The sequence below is a fragment of the Hyla sarda genome, chromosome 1, assembly GCF_029499605.1.
Source record: "Hyla sarda isolate aHylSar1 chromosome 1, aHylSar1.hap1, whole genome shotgun sequence".
In the NCBI taxonomy this organism is placed as follows: Eukaryota; Metazoa; Chordata; class Amphibia; order Anura; family Hylidae; genus Hyla; species Hyla sarda.
This window is the reverse complement of record NC_079189.1, coordinates 245295588-245314202: the sequence shown is the minus strand read 5'-3', so window position 1 is coordinate 245314202 and position 18615 is coordinate 245295588. Positions and strand designations below refer to the sequence as shown.

General features: G+C 42.3%; 1 protein-coding gene across 2 annotated transcripts in view; it reads right to left on the bottom strand.

Moving 5' to 3' along the window:
• TMPRSS9 (transmembrane serine protease 9) overlaps positions 1-17772 on the bottom strand; it is a 211012-nt gene extending 193240 nt beyond the window's left edge. For both annotated transcript variants that reach the window (XM_056569902.1, XM_056569904.1), the window contains exons 1-2: positions 17600-17772; positions 17137-17421 (exon numbers count right to left, since the gene is read on the bottom strand). The gene's annotated coding sequence lies outside the window, so the exon portion shown is untranslated. The remainder of the gene's footprint in view (positions 1-17136; positions 17422-17599) is intronic.
• Positions 17773-18615: the final 843 nt, after the last annotated feature.

Genomic DNA, 18615 nt, shown 5'->3' with positions numbered 1-18615 from the left:
GGGAACTATGCTGCCCAACCTAATGTGGGGTAACTATGCTGCCTACCTAGTGTGAGGGAACTATGCTGCCTACCTTGTGTGGGGGAACAATGGTAAGGTACCGTAGAGCGGTATTCTTATACGGCGAGTATATCCCAAACTTTAAATTTTAACTGTAAAAGTTGGGGGTCGTCTTATACGCCCAGTCGTCGGAAAATACGGTAAGTACGTTAAAGACGCAGGGTTTTTTCCATTTTTGCATTTTCATTTTTTCACCAAATCATAACGCTTTCAATTTTGCACATAAAATTCCATATTATGGCTTATTTTTTGCGTCACCAATTCTACTTTGCAGTGATATTAATCCTTTTACCAAATAATCCACGGCAAAACGGAAAAGAAAATTCATTGTGCGACAAAATTGAAGAAAAAAATGCCATTTTGTAACTTTTGGGGGTTTCCGTTTCTACGCAGTGAATTTTTCGGTAAAAATGACACCTTATCTTTATTCTGTAGGTCCATCTGGTTAAAATCATACCCTTCTTATATAGGTTGGATTTTGCAGGAAAATTTATACATAAAAAATTCAAATTTTCTGACCCCTATAACTTTTTTTTTCCATTTTTGTATTGATCGGACTTTTTGATCGCTTTTTATTCATGATATAAAAAAGTGACCAAAAATATGCTATTTTGGACTCTGGAATTTTTTTGCGCGTGCGCCATTGAGCGGTTTAATTAACTATATATTTTTATAATTCGGACATTTCCACATGCGGCGATACCACATATGTTTATTTTTATTTACATGTTTTTTTTTATGGGAAAAGGGGAGTGATTCAAACTTTTATTAGGGAAGGCGTTAAATTACCTTCAACTTTTTTTAAAAACTTTTTTTTGCAGTGTTATAGCTCCCATAGGGGGCTATAACACTGCACACACTGATCTTTTACACTGATCTCTGCAGAGCCATAGCTTTGCATGTATCAGTGTTATAGGCGGTCGATTGCTCAAGCCTGTATCTCAGGCTTGGAGCAATCAAACGCCGATCGGAAGCGACGGAGCAAGGTAAGGGGACCTCCGCTCGCGTACTAGCTGATCAGGACATTGCGATTTTATCGCGATAGTCCCGATCAGCCCGAATGAGCTGCTGGGAAGCTTTCACTTTCATTTTAGATGCGGTGACCAACTTTGATCGCCGCGTCTAAAGGGTTAATAGAGAGCGGCACAACGATCGGTGCCGCACGCGATTAGCCCAGGATCCTGGCTATCATTAGCCGCCGGGACCAACCCGGTATGATGCGGGGTCACAGCGTGACCCCGTTTTAAATACCGGGACTGGGCGTAGGGTGTACAGGTACGCCCTACGTCCTTAAGAGGTTAAAAAATCCATAGAAAAGGCAGTAGTAGAAAATGAGATGTCCCAGTACGGGATGATGTGGCCCCATACTGTGCTCGTGCCCTGTCAGACAGAGTCCCTGCATGTCCCCAGGGCTCCCTGCAGCATACCCCCATTATGTATATAGGTTTACCTCATTTAATGTACTTTTGCTTTAATGCTTGTACCACATGATTATTACCCAGACGGCTCCAGTGACCAGGTGACCACCCAAGTGACCAATGGGCTCCTTGCACAGCCCCCCTAGATAACCAGGGGAGGGGCTGAAATCTCTCTCTCTTAGCACGCTGCTACTTCTGCTGAGGTCGAGTCCAGTCAAATTGTTTCAGTGTCTGTGTCCAGAGCATTGGAGGCCTCAAGCCTAAAGTCCTGCAGCCACAAGTCGGTCATCAGTAAGTCAAGTCATCTTATTGCCAGTCACCATCTCTGTCAAGTCAAGTCCATCTGTAGTCATCGTGGCCTGCACTAAATTCATAACATACAGGGATAGGTGGACTACTGTGGTAGATGTAACAGTGACATTAGCTAACCCTCAACACTGATGTTAAAATTGAGACATTAGCCAGTATATCCTTATATGAAGGACATACCTGAGCCCGCACACCAACGCCAAGGTTTCTCAAGTGGCACGGGACCTAGCACTAACCTATCTGTGCCTGATAAGCAAAACCAGGGGCCAGTGGGCAATTACGGCAGCATTAGGTCCAACTCACAGCTTGCTCCCAGTTACCTCCAGTGTGAACAGGGCACACATAGAATGGGAGGAGGGAGGCAAGCTATAAGCCCCACCCAAGTGGCTGGGTATGTATGCCGCCCACAGGTGAACCTGAATGCAGCCTAGAGTGGAAATAAAGGTGCATAAAATGTGGAGTTTTTACATCTCCAAGTATAAGACTAAAATAACGAAAAAGAGAGATGGTCTTAACTGGCAGGTAGGAGATGCTCAACCCCACATGCGGTTGTGCCTATATACTGGGGGAGCAGATCCTACCCTTGCAGTCTGTTGCTAAGGGTTATCCCCAGCATAAAAATGCATACGGTGAGGGATGCCTGCTAACAGACTACAAGTGCCACATTAACATCCTACACCATGGTTCCTGCGGAAAGCTCTGTCTCATAATACAGACTGGGAGGCAAGAAGAATGGCACCCTGTTCCAAAGTTATGGTGCTTAATATGAAATGCATGTCCCTGACATGTAAAATTTACCACATCATTAGAGGTATGCTTTAAGTAACACGGTAGATAGATTCAATAACTTATTTTGCTTTGGTTTTGAGTAACAGCATGTACTCTGAATTTACAGTACTCGAGGAAAAGCTAACTGTCCCACTGACGACAAGCTTATTGTTCGTTTCCAATGGCAACCAGCAGAACTCTCAACGTAGTACTAGTATATAAAACAGTACATGCACTAGTAATGCTACAGTTTGTACTGCACAGTACCATACTATTAGTAGCAAGTGATCTTCTTATCGCAGTTTTGTCTCATTCACTTGAATGGGACAAAACTGTGATACCAAGCTCAGTTGCTACTAAAAGTGCAGTGTTTTGCAGTCTGAACCATGTAAATAGTAAAGAAGACACAGCACTTGCTTATTTAGCACAGCTGCCTCCAAACAGTTGATCAGTAGGATTTCTGAGAGTCAGAACCCTACCAGTCTAAGGGTATGTTCACAGGAGCGGATCTCCAGCGCGTATTACGCACTGCTGGACCGCTGTATGCTGCCTTTACAGGTGCCTGCTCGGAGCGGCAATCCGCCACTATGAGCAGACATACTGCGATGTGCGAGTCGCCGTGCGTATGCACAGTATACTTGCACATCGCGGCTGCTCTCGGCCTAGCTCGGCAACTCGTACATCGCAGCAGTGTGTCTGCTCGTAGCGGCGTATTGCCGTTCCTAGCAGGCACATCTAAAGGCACCATATAGGGGTCCTTCAGCAGCAGATCTGCAGCGTAAAATACGCTGTGGATCCGCTCGTCTGAACGTACCCTAATACTGAATAGTACCACATCAGTACCAATATCATAATCTCTGGTGGAAGGATATGTTTAAAGCCCCCAGGCAATCTCATAGTCCGAGACTGAAGCAATCAAAGGACACATTTTCAGACAGAATATTTTACACAGGACTTCTGCAAAAAACATCATATGATCGGGTCAGTCTTGGAACAAGTCTCAGGCTACAAGATTACCTCGGGGCTTTAAACATATCCTGCCACCAGAGATCGTGACAGGTACTATTTAAGGATACACCATCCATTCTAAAAACAATGTTCGTGTACCTTGACAGTCCGATAAACAATGAAAGAAGTGGCAATATGCACTCATGACTGCCATTCCACTGAAATGGGCAACTAAGAATCACATTTTTGCTAGAACCCCTGCAATATTAAATTTATCACCAAAACCCTTTAAGTATTTCAGGCTGTTTTTAACCGCCCACTATATCAGAATGTTTGCTATCAACAGGTATTTGAGCATTAGATGACCTTCTGTATCCACAGTAAACCAGAATTGTGAATTTAGCTCTGGAGTATAACACAAGCTGTATTTTAACCCCTTGGGGACTCAGGGTTTTTCCGTTTTTGCACTTTCGCTTTTTCTTCCTTACCTTTTAAAAATCATATCACTTTCAGTTTTACACCTATAGACCCATATGATGGCTTATTTTTTGTGCCACCAATTCTACTTTGTAATGACATCAGTCATTTTACCCAAAAATCTACGGCAAAACAAAAAAAAATTATTCTGCAACGAAATTGAAGAAAAAACACAATTTTGTAACTTTTGGGGGCTTCTGTTTCAACGCAGTAAATTTTTCGGTAACAATTACACTTGATCTTTTTTCTGTAGGTCCATATGATTAAAATGATATCTGACTTATATAGGTTTGATTTTGTATGACTTCTGAAAAAAATCATAACTACATGCAGGAAAACGTATACATTTAAAATTGTCATCTTCTGACCCCAATAACTTTATTTTTCTGCGTACAAGGAGGTATGAGGGCAAATTTTTTGCGCCATAATCTAAAGTTTTTATCGTACCATTTTTGTTTTGATTGGAATTTTTGATCGCTTTTTTATTCATTTTTTATGGTATAAAGTGACCAAAAATACGCTATTTTGGACTTTGGAATATTTTTATGTGTACGCCATTGACTGTGCAGTTTACTTAACGATATATTTTTATAGTTCGGACATTTACTCACGCGACGATACCATAAATGTTCATATTCATTTTTATTTACATGTTTTGTTTTTTTTTAAATGGGAAAATGGGGTGATTTGAACTTTTATTAGGGAAGGGGTTAAATTACATGAATTAACTCTTTAAAAAAAAATTCAGCGGTCAATTGCTCAAGCCTGCATCTCAGGCAGGCTTGGAGCAATCAATCGCGTTCAGACGCTCCGGAGGCAGGTAAGGGACCCTCCGCTTGCGTCCTAGCTGATCAGGACATAGTGGTTTCACTGCGTTGGTCCTGATCAGCCTGCCTGAGCTGCCGGGAGTGCATTGTTTACATTTTAAAAATCTAAAGGGTTAATAGCGCGCGTCACCCCGATCAGTGACGCGCGCCATTACCCCGGGTCCCGGCTACCGTTAGCCGGCAGGACGACCAGATATGATACAGGGTGACCCCGCGTTACATCGTGGGAGTGGGCACAGGACGCCCTGCTTCCCCAAGAGGTTAAGGTGATAAGTCATGCAGTTTACTTATAAAGTTTATGCACTTTGCCAAGTCAGAGATGGTACCAAAGCATGTGCATCCTTGCAGGAGAAATAGCACTACACACCCCATATTAGAATCCGAAGTGTGTATAAGGAGGGAGAATGAATGAGAAACCTCTGCTTTAGGAGGACTTGGTGTCAATTAAAGTTCATCTAATAGATCATTTCAATTTTGTATGCGTTCTTTTATTAACCCCTTCAGGACCAAGCCCATTTTGGCCTTAAGGACCAGAGCGTTTTTTGCACATCTGACCACTGTCACTTTAAACATTAATAACTCTGGAATGTTTTTAGTTATCATTCTGATTCCAAGATAGTTTTTTCGTGACATATTCTACTTTAAAATTTTGTGGTAACTTGCATCCTTTCCTTGTGAAAAATCCTAAAATTTGATGAAAAATTTGAAAATTTTGCATTTTTCTAACTTTGAAGCTCTCTGCTTGTAAGGAAAATGTATATTACAAAAAAAAAAATTTATTCACATATACAATATGTCTACTTTATGTTTGCATCATAAAAGTGACGAGTTTTTACTTTTGGAAGACACCAGAGGGCTTCAAAGTTCAGCAGAAATTTTCCAATTTTTCACAAAATTTTCAAAACTCACTATTTTTCAGGGACCAGTTCAGGTTTGAAGTGGATTTGAAGGGTCTTCATATTAGAAATACCCCACAAAAGACCCCATTATAAAAACTGCACCCCCCAAAGTATTCAAAATGACATTCAGTCATCATTTTAACCCTTTAGGTGTTTCACAGGAATAGAAGCAAAGTGAAGGAGAAAATTCACAATCTTCATTTTTTACACTCGCATGTTCTTGTAGACCCAATTTTTGAATTTTTACAAGGGGTAAAAGGAGAAAATGTATACTTATATTTGTAGTCCAATTTCTCTCGAGTAAGCACATACCTCATATGTCTATGTAAAAAGTTCGGCGGGCGCAGTAGAGGGCTCAGAAGGGAAAGAGCGACAAGGGGATTTTGGAGAGTACGTTTTTCTGAAATGGTTTTTGGGGGGCATGTTGCATTTAGGAAGCCCCTATGGTGCCAGAACAGCAAAAAAAACCCTCACATGGCATACCATTTTGGAAACTAGACCCCTTGAGGAACATAACAAGGAATAAAGTGAGCCTTAATACCCTTAGTGTTTCACGACTTTTGCATATGCAAAAAAAAAAAAAATGTTTTCACTAAAATGTGTGTTTGCCCCCAAATTTCACATTTTTCCAAGGGTTAATAGCAGGAAATACCCCCAATATTTGTAACCCCTTCTCTTCTGAGTATGGAGGTACCCCATAAGTTGACCTGAAGTACACCACGGGCGAACTACAATGCTCAGAAGAGAAGGAGTCATATTTGGCTTTTTGAGAACAAATTTTGCTCGGGGGGCATGTCGCATTTAGGAAGCCCCTATGGTGCCAGAACAGCAAAAAAAAAAAAAAACACATGGCATACCATTTTGGAAACTAGACCCCTTGAGGAACGTAATAAGGAATAAAGTGAGCCTTATTACCCCACAGGTGTTTCACGACTTTTGCATATGTAAAAAAAAATATTTTTTTTTTCACTAAAATGTGTGTTTCCCCCCAAATTTCACATTTTTCCAAGGGTTAATAGCAGAAAATACCCCCCAAAATTTGTAACCCCATCTCTTCTGAGTATGGAGGTACCCCATAAGTTGACCTGAAGTGCACTATGGGTGAACTACAATGCTCAGAAGAGAAGGAGTCATATTTGGCTTTTTGAGAGCAAATTTTGCTCGGGGAGCATGTCGCATTTAGGAAGCCCCTATGGTGCCAGGACAGCAAAAAAAAAAACACATGGCATACCATTTTTGAAACTAGACCCCTTGAGGAACGTAAGAAGGGGTACAGTGAGCATTTGCCCCCCACTGGTGTCTGACAGATCTTTGGAACAGTGGCCTGTACAAGTTTTCATTTTCACGGACCACTGTTCCAAAGATCAGTCAGACACCTGTGGGGGGTAAATTCTCACTGCACCCCTCATTACATTCCGTGAGGGGTGTCGTTTCCGAAATGGGGTCACATGTGGGGTTTTGTTTTTTTTGCATTTGTCAAAACCGCTGTAACAATCAGCCACCCCTGTGCAAATCACCTCAAATGTACATGGTGCGCAAATCACCTCAAATGTACATGGTGCGCAGGAAGGAGAAATATACGGGTACGTTCAGACGAGCGGATCCACAATGTAGCGTCAGTAAAAATCCAGAAAAATTGTAGGGGGCGACTTTAATGCAGTACTCTCCCCTGCTGAGGATAGGAGGTCCAACCGAAATAGGCATATTCCAGTACGCCCTTATGACCTACTTTTTGAAAAATGGGCCTCGCAGACAGGACTGATAGATGTGTGGCGCTCTGTTTACCCCGGGGAGAGGGAATATAGTCACTACTCGTTTGCTCAGGACTCTTGATTATTTTTTTTGCCCCTCCTTCCCTTCTTCCCCGGGTGGACAGGGTGGACTTGGAAAACCTAGTCATATCGGATCATGCACCGCTAGTGCTTATAGTGACTGACTCGGCTCCTAGGGGGACAGACTATTTATGGAGTTTTCCGGTGGGTTTATCCCGGGATGAACAATTCCAGGCATTGTTAAAAGGATGGTGGTTAGAGTATGAGTCGGATAATGGTAACCACAGAGACAACCCCCAGCTGTTTTGGGACGCGGCTAAAGCGGTCTTACGGGGTCGTATTATGGGTTATGTCGCTTCCCTTAAAAAGAAACTGAATGATAGAATATTACTTCTGAGCCGTTCTTTGCGCTCGGCGTACACTAACTTTTTGATGACTCCTTCGGGGGCTTCGAAAACTAAGTGGGCCTTGGCAAAGGAGGAATTTGAGTCCTGAGTGGAACGGAGGGACAGTCTATACAGGTCGCAATTTGAGGCCACTTTATTTCGACATGGAGGCAAGCCAGGGCGTCTATTGGCTAGATTCGCTAAAGGGTGCCTCCCACTGTCTAATATCCCCTCACTACGAGATCACACTAATGTCCTCCACAGGGACCCCAAAAAAATAAATGAGATACTAAGTTCTTACTATCAATCACTTTACTCTGATGGTGGCGCCCAGACCCTCCCCCAGAAGGACTGGTTGGCTGAGGCAGACCTTCCTTCCCTCACAGAGCCTGAGAGACACCTATTGAACGCCCCGGTCACGGGGGGGGGAGTTGGACGAGGCCATCAAGAAGTTGGACCCTAATAAAGCCCCGGGACTGGATGGTTTCTCGGGAGGTTTCTTTAAACTTCTTAAACCTAATATTGCCCAACCGTTATTGACTTTATTTAATTCCTACCTTCAGGGAGCGTCCATCCCCCCTTTAGCCAACACCACCCACATTAAAGTCCTCCCCAAGCCCGGTAAAGACCACCTGACCCCTGATGGCTACCGTCCAATATCGCTTATTAATGTTGATCTTAAACTGCTCTCTAAAATTATGGCTGATCGAGCCATTATCGCCAGTCTTAGCTTCCTCGGGGGATCTTGAGGGCATAACGGTGGGGCGGGGATCGATTACTCATGCACTCTTTGCGGCTGATTTACTGGGGTTTTTAGCTAACCCGCAACGAGATGTACCCAGGCTGTACGATCTTCTAATGGATTTTGGTAGGGAATCGGGATATAGGGTTAACGTTTCCAAGAGTGAACTGCTTGATCTCTCCGAGGGTGGGCCGCTTAGATTCGGCCTCCTTGCGAGTGCCAATCGTTGTGACGAGGACCTCTATTAAATATCTGGATCTACGGATAGGGAGAAATCCGGGTTCGATCTACTCCCTTAACTACCCCCCGCTGATTTGTAAAATAGTGGAGGAACTTAAGTGATGGACAGGTCTACCGCTACCCATCTTGGCGCGTAGCCATTTATTGAAAATGCTCAGTTTCTCGAAACTCTTATATCCTCTCCAGACTATCCCCATGCTCTTGAAAAGGACGGACGTTGCTACCCTGACAACGGCCTTCACGAAGTTCTTGTGGAATAAAAGACCACGTATAGCGTTGCAGAAGTTGATGCTCCCAAAACATAAAGGAGGGTTAAACTTCCCTGATATTCAACATTACAACCTGGCTTGCCTCTATCGACACTGTATTGATTGGCTTAGGGGTGGGGAAATGTTCTCGAATACTGCATTGGAATTGGATTTGGTTCACCCATGGTCATTGGCGGGTTTTTATTACATACCAAATTAGGTGCTATCCCTAAGGGTATAAAGGGCTCTTGCATAGTGAGGGACACAGTGGCGGCGTGGAAGAAGGGTCGCTCGCTGATGTGACTGCCATTTTCACTTAGTAAGCATATGCCGCTATGGACCATGGCTGAATTCCCCATGGGTAGGAACAACAGCATGTTCGGAGTGTGGAGAGAGGCTGGTATTATGAAGGTCCAACACTTGTTGAACCCGACGGAAAATAGATACTTATCCTTTGAGGAATTGTCCTCAGCCTACTCTCTTGGCCCCGAACACTTTCTTCCATACCTACAATTAAAAGCCTTCCTGGAACCTAGATTGAGGGACCTTGCTAGAGAGAGCGTCCCCAACTCATTTGACCCCTTTATAACATCAGACACAGGTTTTCACTCCCTGGCGGGACTATATAGACATTTACACAGGAGGGGGGAGGATACAACGTTTCAGTCCATGTTTCGTTATTAGGAGGAGAAGTTAGACAGGCGGGACCTAGCACTTCCCATAGTAGAGGGTTAGACGAAGGTTTGCAAGGCTGCCATTAATGAAGTTTGGAGGGAAACACAGTTTAAGCTCATGCACCATGCCACGTATGGGTTCCCTTTCCCCAGGACCCCCGATCGTCCAGACCGTATTGAAAATTGCCCGAAGTGTCATACCTACCGGTCTGACTTAATGCATGGCCTGGTGGGATGTTCTGTTGTCAAATCCCTGTGGGTATCGCTCTTTGAGATTCTGCGGGGTAAATTACGAATCTCTGTGCCTGTAGACCCGGCGCTGGTGATTCTTCATGTGTCCCGGGAGGGTAGTGACCTGACCCTTCTGATACACTTGTTCATTTTAGTAACTAAACGATGTCTTCTGGCTCATTGGCTGAAACCCTCATTGCCTTCTATTGGGGAGATTTTTCTACAAATGAAGAAATACCTATTTTTTTATGTCACTGATCTCCAACGCTCTAAAGAAAAATCGGCGAAGGCCTTTTTTAAGAAATGGAAGTCTTTTCTGACTTTCTTCTGTACAGATGACGAAATTAGGAGGGTGATGGAACAGTTTAGAGATACATCGTGGTATCTCACACGCTCTATTTCAGGGACTTTGGGAAGACTAGAAATATAGACTGTTTGCTGGAGGGTCATTCTTCTGATCCAGGGCTGTCAGGTGCCGGTGAACCCAGACTGCGCTTATCTTTTGATATCTGATACTGTTATATCATAGGCTTACGCTTTCTTTTCCTTTACTGGATGTCTCATGTATTGGACCGAATAATTACCATTGGAAGGATTGGGTTGTTTTGGGGTTTTCTTGGGATAAGGGAGGGGGGTTGTTTGGAGTCTTTTCGAATCTTGCTATAATGTTGTGTACGGTTTTGCACCAGATATCTACTTTTGTAATTTTCCCAGGGGATTGTCCTGGTAAAAATTCCTCTATACTTGTGAAAATCAATAAAAAATATGTTTAAAAAAAAATCCAGAAAAAAACCTGTGTGGAAACCTAGTCTGACAATGACCATTGCCCAGGAGGGCTGAAATATCTTTATATGTAACAAAATTTTAATCATTGTAAATGAAGTATCCTGGCATTTTGCTTACTTATACAGTGCAGCAAAGTCTATTATAAAGAATACTGTAGAGTTTCTTATGTATGCCTTTTGCTTACCTCTTGTTGCTGATGTGGCATGCATGCGATTTAATTTTGGTTTACAAATGAACAATGATGTGGGTTCTGTAATGCAGCCTATATTTCCCATGAATCCCTTGGGTGGGGCATTTGAATATTGCAGCTGGACATCCCATCAGGCTGCTAGTGCTGGAGATCACCCAAGTGAACTCATTAGAATCATAAGTGGGTTGCAGTTGGGCTACGTTCGCACAGCCATTGTCCCCTGTCTAGATTTTCCCCATTATTGCCTCCTAAACAGACCATTGCACTAATTGATGCAAACCTATGCAACGGGATGCTATTTAGTGGCATCCGTTTGCATCAGTTTTTCATCCATTAGTATCAGCCGTCTACAAACTCCTGCAGCCGGTATTACTACTACTACTCCTATCATAGAACAGACTCCTTTTCATGATGGGAGTAGTAGTTCCCCGGCTGCAGGAGTCTGTGGGTGGGTGGGAGGCTAGATTAGTGCTTGTACTACTACCCCCATCATGAAACAAAGTATGTTCCATGTTGGGGGTAGTAGTACAGGGGCTGAGGGATTGATCACACTGGGTCTCACTTCTAAGACCCGATGTGATAGGAAGTTATTAATCAGGGGAGCGGGGGGCATGCTTCGCTCCCCTGCGAGGTATTGAGCGTATTTTTACACATGTAGCTTCCCCAGTCGCTCGCAGACTCCCGTAGCCTGGAAACTACTACTCCCATCATGGAACAGACTTATTTCCCTCAGCACTGCAGGAGTCTGCTGATTTCACTCATTCTGAGCATGTTCAGAAGTAATAACTATTCAAAAACGTATAGCAAAAACCGGGTGCAAACGGATGACATTATAGGATCATCCGTTTGCCATAGACTTCAATGTAAAAATTTTTATATCCGTTTCTATTCCTTTATTTTTGACTGGAGAAAAAATACTGCATGCAACGTCTTTTCCCCATAAAAAAAACGGAACAGGAAGCAAACGGGTGCAAACTGGTGATAAAGGATTGTAAAAATTATTTTACAGCCGTTTGCAACCCGATTGAAAAATTGCAGCACAGGCATGAATTTACGGGGGCAGACGTGTCATTTGTGTGAATGAGCCCTTAGTTTACATTGTGCAAGTTTCTTGCAGTTTTCTTTTCTTACTCAAAATGAATTTTTAAGAGATATATTGCAATGAGGAGAAAGTGATTTGACTTAAAATCACAATTGATGTGTTTTATGAAGATTTGAAGTCTTTAGGCTGTGTTCACATTTTGAATTTTTACAGCATTTTTCACAAATTTTTACAGCATTTTAGCAATTTTTGGCAGAATTTTCCCAAATCATGGTAAAAACTAGTTTTTACTATATTTTGCACCGTTGCAGTACGATCTACATTTGTGCCATGATTTGGGGGAGAATTTCAGCAAAAACTGAAAAAAGCAGCAAGAAACGCATTGTGTGAACACATCCTTGGGGGTTGTGTATAACTACTATATATCCTGATCCCATAGAAAGAGGAGATGGAGCTGTGAGGGAGGAGGGGGAATCTGGGGACTAGTTGGAGGGGATCTGGAAGGTGATTATGACATCCTGTAATCCACAGGAAGACAGAGGCTGACATTCTGTTAAAACCATTATCAACTATGAAATGTGCTTTGTATTTCCCACTACCCGGCAGATTTCTCACAGCGTGAAATACGCTGCTTATACACTATGTGTGACCCTACCCTTAGAAAGTCAGGCATGTGATCACATGATCAAGTTAGAGTTATAAAACACATGGATGGAGCTGGGTTGGAATAAAACAAATGGCGCTGTAGGACTAGTGATTGTGAGCGTGCATGACATAGGCAAAAAAATTCATCCAGTACTGTGAAGCATTACGGTGGCTGCCACAGGAAGAGGTGAAAGGAGGAGAACACATACTAGTTACATACTATATATCGTTACCTTTCCTCAGTCATGGCAGCTTGGGACATTGTTTTGTTGTCATTCATCATAAGTAGACAGAATGCTATGAACAGCAGTTGCTGCACTGGATCTGGACACTTCTCACTGGTTTGGCTGAGATTTCAAGAACTAATTCTGATGTTTCCAATGGCAACCAGCAGAACTCTCAATGCAGTACTAGTATATAAAACAATTCATGTACTAGTAATGCTATAGTATGTATAGTACACAATACCCTACTATTTGTAGCAAGTGATCTTCTTATCGCAGTTTTGTCTTATTCACTTGAATGGGACAAAACTGTGATACCAAGCTCAGCTGCTACTAAAAGAGCACTGTTTTACAGTACGGGAACCATGTAAATAGTAAAGGAGACACGGGGAGATTTATCAAAACCTGTCCAGAGGAAGAGTGGTGCAGTTGCCCATAGCAACCAGATTACTTCTTTCATTTTTAACAGGTCTTTTCAAAAAAATGAAAGAAGCAATCTGATTGGTTGCTATGGGCAACTTAGCAACTTTTCCTCTGGACAGGTTTTGATAAATCTCCCCCACAGCACCTGCCTATCTGGCATATATTCCCCTCCTCCAACACATTACGGTGGCTGCAACAACATGAGGTGGAAGGAGAAGGAAACTGACTAGTTACAAACTATATACTGTTACCGTTCCTCAGGTCTGACAGCTTGGGACATTGGGGGAGATTTATCAAAACCTGTCCAGAGGAAAACTTGCTGAGTTGCCCAGTACAACCAGTCAGATTGCTTCTTTCATTTTTGAAAAGGCCTCTGAATAATGAACGAAGCCATCCGATTGGACAGGTTTTGATAAATCTCCCTCATTGTGTTGCTGTCAGTCATAAGTAGACAAAATGCCATGAACAGCAATTACTGCACTGGATCTGGACACTCCTCCCTGGATTGGCAAAATGGGAAATTGAGAGTTCAAGAACTAATTCTGCTGAATTTTAGAAAACCAGGGGTATATGTTTCCAGCACTGTAGGTTCCAATGTATACAAGTTACTAAATACTGACTATATTACTGACCAACCTAGAAATTTTACACTGACTGCACAAATTACCACCTGCAAATAGATACAGTTCATAACCGCAAGTTGCAAACACTTCTCCAGAATTTCCACTTCAACTTGACAGACAGTGCCTGTAAATGCTACTGACTGGCCACAAGAACAATCAGTGGGTGCATCACATCGGGGGCAAGTGGATACATTCAGTGGGTGATGTATTCTCGAAGTGCATGTGCTGATTGTCTGTGGCAATACTACCTGTATTTTACTTGTAAGGGGTTTGCCAAACCTAACTAATATCATGTTTGTTGGTAATGCAATGGTGTTCTTGGGTCTTGAGCCTGTTGGCACTTGCATTGATTTAGAGTTGAGATTTCAGTGTATTCGACCTCTGTTGCTTGTACTATGGAGTCTGCGGCACGCTGGAGTCTTCTAGTTCAAGTTGTTACTGCTGTCCCTCTCCCTACCAATCAGGTGTTGTTATAACTGATCTGGCCAATAAGATATCGTGTTGGGGCAGGGTGCCAGTAGGAGCAGGGTAGGTTCCCAGGAATACAGGGTAGATGTCTGTGTATATTATGGGTACTAATTTAGTTTATAGGTTGCAGAACAGGTTGCCAAATTAACATACTGCTCCTGACAGGAGTGTAGGCAAGATGGTCTGTGCATCACATTTGGTCACACAGTAAGGGTTTTACAAGCCCCTGCACATTAGGAACTGGTGCATCATAGCAGCCAATGTGCCTAGAAGAAGAGGTTGGACAGTGCCTGGTGAGGAGGAATTTGGGGAGAAAGATCCTTTCAGCTCCGTAGCAAAAACTTGTAGAGATGACTTGCTTATGTTGGCTTATGGCTCTACAGACAGAGATTATAGTGTGGAGTCCGGTGTGATGTGAGGTGTAGGAGCAGATAGCGTTGCCCAGGGGTAGATGGTGTTAATCCCTTAGTGTTCGTGACGCCAGGGCGTGGGTTGCAAACACCTGAAGGTAGCACCGCTAGTCCTAGGTTAGGCAGGGTAAATAATAGTCCAAGGTCAGGTTAAGGTTAACAGTAGATTTTACTGAGGTAGACAGATGGCACAGTCTTTACAGCTCAGCCAGGATGCCAGAGAGGTGACCAGTAACACAGGGTCCTTGCAGCTTGCTGGGACTTGCAGTGACTTGACAGACTTTAGCGCAGCCACACTGACTATAACTTGACCTGACTGAAGATAGTGACAGCAGACAAAGATGACTTGACTTACTGACTTGTGGCTGAAATTTAGTCTTGAGGCCTCCAGATGTGCTGGACACTGGCTCTGAGATGTCTGGACTTGACCTCAGGATCTAAGAGAGAGATTGTAGTACCTCCCCCTCTTAAAAAGGGGGGCTGAGCAAGGAGCCCATAGGCTAGCTGCGGGTCATCTGGTCACCTGGTGCTCTCTGGGTAACAAAACATATGACTTAAACATGTGAAAACCATTATCAGGTGACTAACAATCATGTGACCATATCAAAGGTCCTTTACACTAAATATACAACCTATACACAATATGGGGATTTACTGCAGGAGAGCCCTGAGGATGAACAGGAACTCAACATGACAGGACTGTAGGAGCATATCCCCTACTGGGATATCACAATTGAGCGACTCTAATATTGTGTGTGTTTTGACGTTTTTATGCTAAGCCGACTGGCTAGAGTAACATGAGCAGCAGCCCAATAGTCGAAATACATCTGCTGCAATCTACAGTATACCATTTGAGCATTGTGTCTCCCTCTTGAAACCCCTGACTAAGCTACATAGATTGGGGCAATACGTGTAGAGATCTAGCCCCCAATTTGGGCGTTTTACATTTCCAGGGACCAGTGAGACCTCATTTACAAAAATTGCCTGTTTACATTTTTTCTCATGCTTATTTGCCTTATTATTTGTATTATAATGTATATTTATCGGAATAATCTCACAAGGTTAGCCCATTGGGTGGTGGTCTTGACAATTATTTTGGGGTCAGACTAAAGCATCTAACTGTTTATGTGACTTAGCAGGCATGTCTCTACCAGCCCTCTTGGTACTATTGAGCTTAGGCCTGGCCTGCCTCCTCCCCATTCAAAGAACCTGCAGGCCGGCTACTTGCTTGTCTGCTAAAGGTTCACAATATAGTAGTAGTTTATCATCACAGATCCCTGTAATAAGGATTTGATTGCTTGAGGTCCAACTTTAACAAAATGTCCTAATGAGAGTCTGCACGGTGCACACATTTGGTGCAATTATGGTATAGCCAAATATGCCATAAGTGTCTGATAGATGGGGGGTCAACTTCTTAATAACAAGGGTGTCTCTGTCCTGCTTGCAGTGGCTCGAGTTTGATGGGAAGACGAAAACAGCCAAATGCATTATGTAAACTGAGTAAAAAAGCACACTCAGCTGTTTTTTGGCTTCCAGACCACCTCCAGTGGCTGCAGACTGGATAGAGCCATGGGGAGAAGGGGCTTAATCTCTAGACCCACCTATAGGATATGTATTATGTCACAGATGGAAAGACCCCTTTAAGACCTGATATCTATAGTAAGACCACACGGGTGACCCCTCCATGTATTTTATCTGCAGTTAATTCTGAAGAATGTTGTCTGTGCAGAAAGCATGGAGAGCACATAAACCAATCACTGTGTGCTCCTCCTTTAATTGGCATTGACCAAGCATTAATAAAGAAAGTGGAATGGTAGTTACACCGATTCTTAATAAACAACATGTATGCCTCTTTCACAAGGCTCTGAATTCTTCCAGATGTGCAGAAGCATATCATTGAAAACCTTGCATTCATTTATACTGAAAAATGACTGGTTTAATAGACAGAAAGTAGTGGATGAGCAAGTGCCATGTATACAGGTATTTCTGGCCACAGACTTATAATTTTTTACACTTAATCTATCAATGTTCATGCTAATCTATTAGCTGTGAAGTATACAAGCATGTTAATGTTAAAACCATGTATCATATACTTATTCTACAAATACCTGTGAACTTTCTTATTATAATAATTACAGTAACAAAATTGTGTAGCAGTCAATAGCACAGTAAGAGACTATAGTGTCAGGTAACACAAAAAGAAACCTGGTATTTCACTTTGTATGTTGAAACAAGCCTAAATGTACTAGTTCCTATGCATGTCATCTTAACCAAAATCACCAGTGGCTGTATAATAAATAGTAAAAATTACACGTAACATCCTCACCTGTACAGGATGACTGTGCGCTCCGTACAGAGGAGTCCTTTTGTATCCTAAAAGGACAGTTCCCAACACCACAGCTATGTCCCATAAAAGTGCCTTGCTGCATTGACTGTCTTCGTTACCTGAGTCAATCCTTTTTGTGCAAGGAGGGGAGGGAGCAGAAAGCTCTCTAGTCTATGAATATTCAGAACTCAGGGTTACATCGGATTGGCTTTGGAAGAGAACACATCTATCTGGATTGTGAAAGATTGAATGAATCGGTCCTGGGAACAAGGGCTTGTAAGGTTCCTGTTTATAAAAAAAGGGAAAGATTAACACAAGTAACTTTAGACTAAGGATTTTAAGAAGAAACCACACCACCACTGTTTTAAAATAATTATTTTCAGAACTATATTAATTTCATTGTGTAAGTAATTTTTTTTTGTTAACTTGTATTTTCAAGTATGATTGAGGGCTAATATCTTACCTTTTGCACAAACATTTTTATGGTGTTCTGCATTTATAAATTACAAGGTAGGTATATGAAATTTGACCCTTTGTTTTTTTTGCATCTGTTCTGTTATCACATCGTTCTGTCCTAAATGAAACTATGGATTCTACATCAAGCTGGGATGAATTTCAGCTTTGCTGGTTGGAGCCTTGCCATGGACCACTTTCCTTCATTTCTACGAAAAAACGTCAGATTGAGATCTGGACATGTCATTGAGCAGATATGTTTTTACTTTATGGTATGCTAAAAATGAGGCAGCACAAAATAGGGACAGACACACTGCTTTCTGAGATCTGTTGCTTACGCTGCAACGTAGTGTAGTTTAGGACCTACACTTATCTCTGACTGTGTGCTTTGGGGTGTAGGTACTCATAACCCACACTATATTGCAGTGTATGGAACAGACCAATGAAAACAGCATGTCTGTCCTTATGTTATGCAGCCCTCATCTCCAACAAACCTATTTTCAGTCAATGAGATAGGGGATAAAATATTTTAAGGAACAAAAAAAACATTTAATACATCAGAACCTTGCTCATAACATAAACACAGCATCAGCACCAAGGTCATAACAGAAATAAAACACAAAAACTAGTTTCAGTACATATACACAAAACCAGTACTAATGACAATATTTACTGTATATACAGCTCCTGAACCAACCTTATAACATACACTTAGTACCTGAAACAAGCTTATAAAGTCCCAGAACCAAGCACAAACCATAAATATGGCACTAGAACCATACACATTCAGTGCATATACATAGTCACCAAAACTAACCTCAGTGCATAAATAAAGTACTAGACCCAAGTAGCACAGAACTTTTAGTTTACTCCTGCCACTTAAGAATGCTACTACTCATCATCACGCCGTAGATCATGAGAGCAACCAAAAGTAGTGATCAGTCAGAACAATAAACAATGATGATGACAAATGTATTTTCTGATTAGAAGGAGATCAAGCATTGTAAGGCATTTGTCATTAACCAT